The sequence below is a fragment of the Petromyzon marinus genome, unplaced genomic scaffold (assembly GCF_048934315.1).
Source record: "Petromyzon marinus isolate PM22_M1 ecotype Great Lakes invasive population unplaced genomic scaffold, UKy_Petmar_22M1.pri1.0 PM_G_Scaffold_25, whole genome shotgun sequence".
In the NCBI taxonomy this organism is placed as follows: domain Eukaryota; kingdom Metazoa; phylum Chordata; class Hyperoartia; order Petromyzontiformes; family Petromyzontidae; genus Petromyzon; species Petromyzon marinus.
The window spans coordinates 935,834-946,229 of record NW_027422817.1 but is presented as its reverse complement, the minus strand read 5'-3'; positions in this window follow the sequence as shown (position 1 = coordinate 946,229).

Here is a 10,396-nt window from a genome sequence, read left to right as displayed (position 1 = left end):
TGTACACTGTTTGTGTCCGCATTGAACCGAACCCCCGGCAAGGCCATCTACTTAATGACGAGAGAAAATTCACACGAAATGTCCTTTTCAATGAAGTCTTCCAGATGTAAATTGATACAAGCTTTTAATGAAGAAATAAAATCATCTAATTCAAAACACAACACAATTCAAAGATGCTTCATTTTAAAACTTCAAAACGGAGCATGGGGTACTTGCGTGAATGCGTCCTTCGTGTGCAAATGTTGTGACTTTCCTGGCCTGAAGGCCGTCAATGTGTTGGACCCTTATTGGTGCACAGCGTCTCAACAACAGCAGTGGGGTTTGCTTCAACCGATAGGTACGAACATCCAGACGTCAATCAGCAAGGAGCATTTATAGTCCTAGCTAGACAAAATCTACGTCAACACGTAAGACAAAACTACAATTCGTGTTGTAGAGAATGTACCTCCTCCTATACGTGTAACTTTTAAGTGGTATGCCTTGTAACTGGTGAATGATCCGAGCGTGCTCCCTATTTCAAAGACAATGAGTTGCTCCAGAGGCAGACGCTTTGTGAAACACAAAAGTACCCTTTGACCTGTATCACAAGAACAATGAGTCTCACCTGAGTTCTCTGTACAGGTTACTTCCAAACACACACACACACTTTGTCCTAACATCACTTATTCAATGTTTGACCCTCAGACAAAATGTTACATGCACGCGCACAATCAGACAAGTATTCATTCTAAATCATTGACGGGCATATTAACAACATTGAATTACTGCAGCGAAATTGACTGCATCACGTTACATCGTATTAACAAGAAGTTATTTTACAAATACGCACCGTCTGCTTAACAGTGTATGTACAACGTACTATTGCTTCGTCATTCAAAACGAGTAGGCCGTTGCATGCTGGCGTCTGGGTCAAAATGTAGCAAATTCTAAACATTACGCTACAAATAATAGATCACGGCGTTTCGATGGCAACACAAGCAATCGTCATCAGGTGGGACAAGCACAGCTGCAATAAGAGGAATCTGCTGGAGTAGGCGCCTACTACTTCAGCAGTTTCTCTTGATGTGGTTGTCCCACCTGATGACGATTGCTTGTGTTGTGATCTAAACGCCGTGATCTGTTATGTTTCTACCCACGTGGTGACTTTACCGAAAGAACTCAACAGTGTGGATTCCTGCAGTCACGAAAGCTTCGAATCAAGATTGCCTACAAACTACACAACTGGGATGACACAGCAATCATCGCCCCCTACTGACAGGCTCTTGTCCACATGCAGGCCGATGCAGGGTCACCACCTTGTGCCACACAGGGGCAGCTGCTACTTGGGGATGCTCTTCGAGTATTTCAGACGAGGTACGACACAAAACTCCGAGTTGCTGATGCGATTAAGCAAGCACCATGTAAATGCAATTATTATAACATAGTGAATGCTTGGGAGCTTATTGTCTCTCGCTCCTGGTTAAAGATCTACCCAACCCACAGGTCCACAAAGACTGGCCGCCCTTACTCTGCAGGTTGAACCTAGCAACTGAGTGTCCAACTTCACGTTCTTGTCATTAAAGGCCTGTGACAAAGGTGCATCTATTGTAGCGACATCGTCTCTGGCTTACACATCTACCGGGTCTCCACTTGACTTTGTATTGTCTCGGAGGAAGTCCACCCACACCTCCACTTCCACAAACTGCTGGGAGTTGCCTCGCTCTGCCTCACAGTCAGAATTCTCCTCCTGCTTCACGTTGCCTCCATCGATGTGAAGGTCCCATTTTGGAGTTGAATCTTCATCTTCACATTTTACCTTCACTTCTTCGCTCTTCACCATCACTTCTTCCCTCTTCACCATCACCTCTTCATATTTCACCTCGATACCTTTAAAAGTGTCCAAGCTGTTATTTTCTTCCGATTCGTGTTTCATGAGGGATGGGCTTATTGTGGCACTTTGACTTTCACAAGCTGATTTCAGACTCCACTCCTTGTGGATCTTCTGATGCTTTTGTGTTTTCTGGTGTACTTGAAGATGTGGTTGCTGTGAAAATGCTTTCCCGCACGGAGTGCACCAGAAGGGTTTCTCTCCTGTGTGTGTTCTCTGGTGTGTTACAAGAGTATATGAATGTGCAAACGTCTTCACGCACACACTGCACTTGAAGGGTTTCTCTCCTGTGTGTTCTCTGGTGTTCTACAAGAGTATATGAATGTGCAAACGCCTTCCCACACACAGTGCACTTGAAGGGTTTCTCTCCTGTGTGTGTTCTCTGGTGTTCTACAAGAGTAGATGACTGTGCAAACCCATTCCCACACACAGTGCACTTGAAGGGTTTCTCTCCCGTGTGTCTTCTCTGGTGTATTACAAGAGTAGATGAATGTGCAAACGCCTTCCCACACACACTGCACTTGAAGGGTTTCTCTCCCGTGTGTGTTCTCTGGTGTATTACAAGAGCAGATGAATGTGCAAACGCCTTCCCACACACACTGCACTTGAAGGGCTTATCTCCCGTGTGTGTTCTCTGGTGTATTACAAGAGTAGATGAATGTGCAAACGCCTTCCCACACACACTGCACTTGAAGGGTTTCTCTCCCGTGTGTGTTCTCTGGTGTTCTACAAGAGCAGATGAACGTGCAAACGCCTTCTCACACACACTGCACTTGAAGGGTTTCTCTCCTGTGTGAGTTCTCTCATGCCGTGTGAAATCTCCAGTCCGATCCGTGCTGTATGCACACCGGTCGCATTGGAGCCTTGTCATACCGAGCTGCGCTGAGTGCATTTGCTCCATCAGACCAATTCTGCAGAGGAAGCGTCAGAGGAAGCGTCAGCTGCAGACAGAAAAAAATAATATCCACACCATCTACACGTCAGTATCGATGCACAGAGGAAAGCATATATACACAGTAACACGTGACTTACACGTCTATACTTATTCACATATTCATGATACAGTGGAAAAGTGTCCCAAATTCATCACACGGGCTGTTATGGCACACAATGAGAGGGCAAATGGTCATAAATATGCCTGGAAGCCCTCGTATCTTCAAAATGAATGTTCACCAAAAAGTCCGAGCACACAATTTCAGCTGTCTGGCTACAAAAGGAATATTTATGAAAGCTAAATTCAGCTCACATAGCAAAGGGTGTTTAAAATAATACTATTTGTGTTATGCAGAAATGCATGAATTAATGTTCAATCTCAACTTAGAGGTGTGAAGCCAGGCACAGATGTCTTTGAATGCTGGGATGAACAGATCCGACTTAAGCCGCATGTGTGTGCTGTGTTAACTTCCTGACTCCATTCTTATAAAGAGTTGCAGAGGAAAACAAAACTAAACTATTGTTTTGATATAACCTCCGTGCTCAATAGAGTTAATAGACTTTACTGCAAACACAAACTTGACACTGTCACACACTCAGAGGCGGAGCCTGGATTTTCAGGTAGGGGGGGCAACCCCTCCAGCAATGAAATGATAGCAGTTGTTAGTAAGTAAGGAGTTGTTAGTAAGGAGTTGTTAGTAAGTAAGGAGTTGTTAGTAAGGAGTTGTAGTAAGGAGTTGTTAGTAAGGATTTGTTAGTAAGGAGTTGTTAGTAAGTAAGGAGTTGTTAGTAAGGAGTTGTTAGTAAGGAGTTTTTAGTAAGGACTTGTCCCTTGCTTTTTATTCACGCGTGTGATCGGCATTGCGCTCGCTGAAGGTGTTTGCCTTCAGGGAAGTCGTGTACTGTATACGCAACTGCGCAAAATTCTGTGAGTCGCTTTGCCGTTACTTATTGCCAATTATGGACTCGGACTGTTGTCCTCTCATAGAGTCCCTGGCACGTAATAATATGCCACACGGTGGCAGTGGGGGTCGCAAAATGCTGATTTATCAATATATTTGAAAGGGAAATGTGTGGATACGTGTGTCTGTTCGAAATGTTTAGCATACTTCCCAACGTGCCACACACTTGAAATTTGGCATGTGGGTATATGTTCCATACTGTACACAATGTAAAAAACTATAAAAATAGTCTTTTGTATTTTTTGGGTGGGGGGGGGAATGACCATGAAGTGTCTGGCATCAACCCGCAACACCTCTGAGTTAAGCGCTCTGCAATGCTTAGAGCTGTTAACAGCGTGCCGGGAGATTTTAGGTGGCGCTTCGCTCCTGGCCGATGAAGCCATTGGCTTCTCAGAGTTCAATACATATCCTCCGTGCGAAGAACGGGTAGAACTGCTATCTTATATATGAAGCAGAACATTCCATCTGTTTGTTTGTGCGAAGCAGCAAAAACCTCTCCAACGCTGAGCTCTGGCGTCGTGAAAATTTGCACAGCTAACGCTGTCTGGAATTTCTAAGTGAACGTGACTATTTTCAGCTCGCCACATCATTATTCCCTTCCTGATCATTTCCTTGTCAGTGGGCAAACGTACAAAATCAGCAGGGGATCAAATACTTTTTTCCCTCACTGTAGGCACAGAGAAACAACGCCTCTGTGTCGAGGCCTTAAATAGAGAGAGAGGGGGGCAGAGAGAGAGAGGGGAGGGGGTGTAGAGAAATCCGCGAGTCAATGCAAGGCCGTAGCCATGGAGTCAACATTGGGGGGGACCAAATCTACCAGGGGGTCTGGGGTCCCCCTACAGGAAAAAAAGAAAAATCTAAATTTGAAAACTAATTTCCTGACATTACCTAAAATATTGAAAAATTTCACTAACACATTGGATGGAATTTGTATTATTTGATACAATCATGTATAATAATGTATTGTATTACATTGCTCTGTTGTTTATTTTTTTACTTTTCTTGTTTCATAGTATGTAATGGCAGAGATTAGGGATTCATAAAGTACAACGCAATCATACAAACACAAATCTACGCATTGTTATATGAAGACAAGTCCACATTTTGTGGCCAAGGTTTAGCGAAATTGTTTTTATTAACATAGCATAGCAATTATTATTTTTAAAAAATACTTTATAGCAATATATTGGGGGGGACATTTTGAGCATATTTGATTATTGTGGGGGGATATGTCCCCCCACAATATATTATAATTATTATAATATATTATAATTATTATGACATAATTACAGCCTTGTGTCAATGAGAGATTTGGAACTTTGGTGACTGCAGGAAATAATAATAACACGAGGACACGCAGAGAGAGAGAAAGCACACTTATATTATTGGTTCTTTCGGTAAAGTCACCACGTAGAAGGGAAACAATAAAATAATAAAAATATAAAACAATAAAATTCTCACGACGTTTCGACTGCAACACAAGAAGCAATCATCATCAGGTGTGAAAACCACAGCAAGAAACCACAACAAGAAAATGTTCTTGCTGATGGTTTTCACACCTGATGATGATTGCTTGTGTTGCAGTCGAAACGTCGTGAGAATTTTATTGTTTTATATTTTTATTATTTTATTGTTTCCCTTCTACGTGGTGGTGACTTTACCGAAAGAACCAAGAATATAAATCCCTGCAGTCAAGAAAGCTTTAAATAAAAAGCATACTTAATCAAACAAACTGAGTACATTTTTTAAATGTAATGCAATGAAACACAGAGAGTCGGTCAACACACAATAAACGCATAGCCTGGTAGATTACTTTCTTACAAAGATTGCTCAACTAAGCGAGATAATTGAAGCAAACACAATCAGGCGAGGGCAGGAGGCAAGGCCCCGCGTGGCTAGGCCCCGCGTTGTAAAGTTCCAACCTGGACATCGATTCCCATGCTCGCTGCTACTCAGTTACATTGGATTTATGGCTTTTATTTTGGTGATTTCGAAAGTTTTTTTGTTTTGGCCATGTTTTTGTTTATTGTAGTACGGAGTTAGACTGATGGCCTTAATCTTAGTTGTCTTGTGGTTGTTGTTATTTGACTTGCATCCCACTGGGATTTTTGCACACAGTGGTGGTGTACGGTGCTATTTCAGGAATATTTTGATATTTTTTCCTGTATTTTCTGTTTGCACAGTCACATAATCACTTTAAGATGTTTTCTTATTCGTGTTTGTTGTGGTTGCACTTGATTCGAGCCGAATGGCTCACAGGGGTATACCAAAATATATAAACTGAAATTATTGTGTACACACTGTGTGTACACACTGTGTACGTACACGCTGTGTGTGTGCACTGTGTGTGTACACGTACACACTGTGTGTGTGTGTACAGTGTGTGTACATATTCTTAGTCCTTTCGGTAAAGTCACGTTAAAGGGAAACAATAAAATAATAATATATATATAAAATAAAAATTCTCACGTTTCGACCATAACACAAACGGTCGTCATTAGGTGTGTCGGTTTGCATAAATTTATATATTTTTAAACGGTTTATTTATTTATAAAAACCGTCAGCGACACGCGCAGCGATTTGGCAGTTTATTTAGAAGGACTAGTCCATCTATGTTCTGAAAAGAGGAGGGGGGAGACGAAAAATTTAATGTATGCTGTCTGAAAGCCACTGTAAGCGTGAACAATCAATTAAGACCTGAAATGGTTTATCAAATCTTTCCAATGATTGCTAAGCCAGAATCCATCTTCTCGATTGAAATTGTCTCTGTGCTTGTATATGTGGATAGCCTCATGAACGAATCTCTCATGGTAGCCAGATGGCTTACAAAGAACCTCTGTCTTGGAAAAGTCAATGTCATGTGAGCCTACTGAATTATAGCAATGATCTGCCACGGCCGAGGTGTTGGTCCTACCGTGTTTAAGGTCTGCTTTGTGTTCACGAATGCGGTCCGAGACATGGCGTTTGGTTTCTCCAATGTAACTACTACCACAGAGGCACCTTAGTTTGTAGACACCAGGGTATTGTATGTCCGGAATCACATCTTTTACAGACGGAACCAGATCACGGATTTTATTTAATGTGTTGAAACGGACCTGGATCTACTGTGTTTATTCAAGATTTTGGAGATATTTTTTGTGATCCCCGCAATGTAGGGTAAAGTGATGGTTTTGAAAGGTTCCTCAAGAGGGTCCTTCTTCATGGTTTGAGTGATAGCTTTGCGGATTGTATAGTCGGAGTAACCATTAGCCTTAAGAGCTTGGTGTACTTGCTTGAGTTCACTGCCTATGTGTTCCTGGTCGGATATGCATTGGGCTCTATGATACAGAGTCTTGATGAGAGAATTCTTCTGTGATGGATGGTGGTGGGAATCCGGTTTCAGATAAGCATCCGTATGGGTAGCTTTCCTGTAGACAGAGTGGCTCATTGAACCATCAGGTCTTTTTTTAATTAGGACATCCAAAACAGGTAGCTTGCCATCTTTTTCGACTTCCATGGTAAATCTGATGGCTGGGTGTATGAAATTGATGTGGTCGAAGAATTGGTCTAGAGCAGGCTGGCCATGTGGCCAGATGACAAAAGTGTCATCCACGTACCTCTTCCATAAGGTTGGGACGCAGAGTGGCAGTCTGGATGGCGTCAGTCTCAAATTTCTCCATGAAAATGTTAGCTATAACCGGAGATAGGGGGGAGCCCATTGGGGTGCCCTCAGTGTGTGTACACAGTGTGTGTGTACACGTACACAGTGTGTGTGTACACTGTGTAAGCACACACTGTGTGTGTACACTGTGTGTGTGTGTGTACACTGTGTGTGTACACTGTGTGTGTGTACACAATGTGTGTGTGTACACTGTGTGTGTGTACACTGTGTGTGTGTGTGTGTACACTGTGGGGGGCACAGTCATCTCAGTCGACCAATGGGCATCTTTTCATCAATTTATTATTTTCCAATTTTCTTGTTTTTTTTGTTTCAATTTACGTGACTTTACCGACAGAACCAAGAATGTGGTAGCACATTCTCTATTTGTTGCAGAGGTTCAAGGTTAAAATCCGACAGGCACACCTGGCTACCCCAGTAACATTCAAAAGCTTTAAATCGAAAAAACAAAAATACCCTTTGACCTGTATCACAAGAACAATGAGTCTCACCTGAGTTATCTGTACAGGTTACTTCCAAACACACACACACACACTTTGTCCTAACATCACGTATTCAATGTTTGACCATTACAGATCAAATGTTACATGTACGCACACAATCAGACAAGTATTAATTCTAAATTATTGACAGGCATATTAACAAAATTGAATTACTGCACTGAAATATACTGCATCACGTTACATCGCATTAACAAGAAGCTAGTTTTAAAAATACGCACCGTCTGCTTAACAGTGTATGTACAACGTACTATTGCGCCATTCAAAACGAGTAGGCCGTTGCATGCTGGCGTCTGGGTCAAAATTGATCAAATTCTAAACATTACCTACAAACTACACAACTGAGATGACACATCAACCATCGCCTCCTAGTGACAGGCTCTTGTCCACATGCAGGCCGGTGCAGGGCCACCACCCTGTGCCACACAGGGGCAGCTGCTACTTGGGGATGCTCTTCGTGTGTTTGAGACGAGATACAAAACTCCGAATTGCCAGAGGCGATTAAGCAAGCACCATATAAATGGAATTATTAAATAACAAAAATCACGACGTTTCGGCCACAACACAAGTGGCCTTCATCAGGTGAAGGGACCGTGCTGTCATGATGAAGGCCACTTGTGTTGTGGCTGAAACGTCGTGATTTTTGTTATTTTATCTTTTTACCTACGTGACTTTACCGAATAGAACCAAAGAGTATGGATCCTTGCAGTCACGAAAGCTTCAAATCTAGAATGGAATTATTAAAACCTAGTGAATGCTTGGGAGCTTATTGGCTCTCGCTCCTGGTTCGAGATCTACCCAACCCACAGGTCCACAAAGACTGGCCGCTCTCACCATGCAGGTTGCACCAAGCAACTGAGTGTTCAACTTCACATTCTTGTCATTAAAGGCCTGTGACTAAGGTGCATCTATTGGAGCGACCAGAGTGCAGTCGGCTCCGGGAGAGGCAACCACCTCGCCCCACGCTGCTCCTCCACTTCGAGGTCTGCGGAGAACTTCGCCACCACCACCACCACCAGCGTGGCGATCTTCACGGCTGTGCTCACTGTGGTTCTGCTGCTCACGCAGCCGATGGTGGAACTCCTCGGAGGATCTCGGCGTGGGGATTCGAACATCAACGGCTCCAACGCCACCACCACCACCACGATCAACAACTACTCGGGACTCGTGAAGGACGTCTCTCCACCGGCAGCGGTCGCCACCTGGGGACCGATGTTCACCTGCGGCCACGCAGACGGATAGGAGAGGGATGGCCCAGCCTGGCCCCCCGGGATGTCCTGGCTCATGGACAGCGCGACGACTCCTCTCCTGCACGCTGCGGGTCAGCTGTGCAGCAGCCACAGTGAGGACATTGTGGACAGCGTGCTCCCTGCCCTAGTGCAGGCTATGGGTCAGCTGTGCAGTAGCCACAGTGAGGACATAGTGGACAGCTCGCTCCCTGCCCTACTGCAGGCTATGGGTCAGCTATGCAGTAGCCAGTGAGGACATTGTGTACAGCGTGCTCCCTGCCCTAGTGCAGGTTATGGGTCAGCTGTGCAGTAGCCACAGTGAGGACATAGTGGACAGCGTGCTCCCTGCCCTACTGCAGGCTATGGGTCAGCTGTGCAGTAGCCACAGTGAGGACATAGTGGACAGCGTGCTACCTGCTCTACTGCAGGCTATGGGTGAGCTGAGCGACAGCTGCCAGGACATAGTGGACAGCGTGCTCCCTGCCCTGCTCCACGTCGTGCGTCAACTGTACAGCGGCTGCAAGGAGGCCATCGGCTCCACCGTGCCGCTGAACACCCCGCACATCGCCGTGCGTCTCCGGCGTTTCGTACGTCGCAGAGTTGAGTGAGCAACATCCACCGTCGTCGTCGTCACCATCAGCCACGGTCAATCCACTAGCGGGTAGAGACCTCCCCCGTGCCGTCGCCACCTCCCACGATGCCGCTGTGCGGTGATCCACCCAGCGCCTGACACGTGGAGCGATTTCATTGCTTGATCTCTCCACTGGGCATCCTCTCGGATGACCCCCTCGCCGCCCATCGGCATCACTCGCCCCCTTCGCGCCCTCCACCGTCACCCTCAATTCTACTCGCGGTTAAATTTTGATTTAAAGCTTTTGTGATTGCAGTAATTCATATTCTTAGCTCTTCCGGTAAAGTCATGTTGAAGGGAAACAATAAAATAAATATATATAAAAAATTAAAATTCTCACGACGTTTCGCCACCTCCCACGATGCCGCTGTGCGGTGATCCACCCAGCGCCTGACACGTGGAGCGATTTCATTGCTTGATCTCCCCACTGGGCATCCTCTCGGATGACCCCCTCGCCGCCCATCGGCATCACTCGCCCCCTTCGCGCCCTCCACCGTCACCCTCAACTCTACTCGCGGTTAAATTTTGATTTAAAGCTTTTGTGATTGCAGTAATTCATATTCTTAGCTCTTCCGGTAAAGTCATGTTGAAGGGAAACAATAAAATAAATATATAT